This window comes from Mesoplodon mirus (assembly GCF_964341445.2).
Source record: "Mesoplodon mirus genome assembly, chromosome: 13".
Classification (NCBI taxonomy): Eukaryota; Metazoa; Chordata; class Mammalia; order Artiodactyla; family Ziphiidae; genus Mesoplodon; species Mesoplodon mirus.
This window is the reverse complement of record NC_138989.1, coordinates 24,281,346-24,283,527: the sequence shown is the minus strand read 5'-3', so window position 1 is coordinate 24,283,527 and position 2,182 is coordinate 24,281,346.

Sequence of the window (2,182 nt, the reverse complement as noted above, 5' to 3'; positions counted from 1 at the left end):
CACTCTGTGCTCTGGGAAAACTGGCAGAACAGGTCTTCAGATGGTTAGATATTTTCAGGAGAAAATTTTAGGAGCCCAATTTCTTGCATATTTTCATACCTAGAAAGACGCTAATGTCATTAACTGAGATATGTGTTCCTCGTGACTCACAGCAACCTTCTACTGAAATGTGTGCTTGATTGCACATACCCCTTCTCCAAAATCACATATAAACCAACCTTGCCCACCTCTTTGGAGCAGTTTCTCAAAGCTATCTAAGAGGCTGTCTCCCCCTGGGCTATAGTCGTCAGTAAGTCCCCAAATAAAACTGAAACAGCTCTCACATTGTGCATTTTTATTTCAGTGGACAATGATATAAAAATTAAAATTTACCCCCAGAATGAGGGGAGTGCCTTGGTTCTAGCCAATTTACTTATTTACCTATCAAACATTAATTTATGTGCTGAGCACTGGTGATGCAGTAGGAAACAAGACAAGATCTTTGCTTTCATGCCTAGCAGGAAAAATATCAAACATACAATCACAAAACTAATGGGCTACTTGGCTTGAAAATATTAATAGCTAACATTTACCGAGCTTACCTAAGCACACACCACACAATGGTTCATTTGATCCTCACAGCAGCCCTGCAAATGGTTTTGGTGATTACCTCTGCTTTACAAATGGGTAAAGGAAAACTTTTAAAAGTTTATGCAATTTTATCCTTTAATTAACAGTTTGCAGATGACATACTGATAGGTGACAGAGCTGCAATTTGCACCCAGACATTGTTCTCTGGAGTTCTTTTTTTTTTTTTTTTTAATTTATTTTTGGCTGTGTCTTTGTTGCTGCACGTAGGCTTTCCCTAGTTGGGTGAGCGGGGGCTACCCTTCATTGTGGTGCACGGGCTTCTTATTGCAGTGGCTTCTCTTGCTGCGGAGCACGGGATCTAAGTGCACGGGCTTCAGTAGTTGTGGCTCGTGGGCTCTAGAGTGCAGGCTCAGTAGTTGTGGTGCACGGGCTTGATTGCTCCGCAGCATGTGAGATCTTCCCCAACCAGGGATCAAACCCATGTCCCCTGCACTGGCAGGCAGATTCTTAACCACTGCACCACCGGGGAAGTCCCGTTCTCTGGAGTGCTTAACACCCATCTTCATTGTTTCATGAATTCAGCAAGCATTTATTAAGTGCCTGCAATTATCCCAGGGACTGTCTTAGGGGTTGGGTCTGAGTAGGGGGTGAAGGTAGTAGATGAAATAAACTCATAGATGAAATTCCTCATCTGCCAGACTTCTCTTCAAGTTCCTGTGGACACAGGGATGTTTCTAGTCACGTGAACCTGGATTTGAGTCCAGGCTCTGAGGAACAGAAAAGCAGCCCCTGATACCCAAGAGCTAGCCTGGCACTTACAGGAAGGCCTTAGTGTTCTCCTGTTGAGCATAAAAACAAAACACAGAACATCAACATCAGACAAGGCTGCTCTGTGACTGTGATGGATCAGGACAATATAAAGACCTCTCCATAATCATGTATGAACTAGACAAAGCAAGAGCATTGTCCAAAGCACATAAATGACCAAGTATTTCCCTAACCTAGCTCATATAGAGATTGCTGCTTCTTCACCAATTACAGCTTTAGTCTCAATCTAGTCTTCCCTCATTCTAGATAAGATTTACCAAGGTACCCCGTCATAGACAGCATCTGATCCAGATAAAACCCGGCTTCCTTATTTATTTAACTATAGTTGACTTACCATATTGTGTTAGTTTCAAATGTACAGGTTCAGATTCTTTTCTTTTCTTTTTTTTAAAATTTATTTATTTTTAGATTCTTTTCCATTATAGGTTATTACAAGGTATTGAATATAGTTCCATGTGCTATACAGTAAATCTTTTTTGTTTATTTTATTTTATTTTTAAAATATTTAGAATTTATTTATTTTTTTGGCCACACTGCGAGGCTTGTGGGATCTTAGTTCCTCAACCAGGAATCAAACCCGGGCCCTCGGCAGTGAGAGCGTGGAGTCCTAACCACTGGACCGCCAGGGAATTCCCTATCTATTTTATATATAGTGGTGTGTATCTATTAATCCCATACTCCTAATTTATCCCTCACCCTCCCCTTTCCCCTTTGGTAACCATAAGTTTATTTTCTTTGTCTGTAAGTCTTTCCATTTTGTCAAGTTGATCTGTATTATTTATTT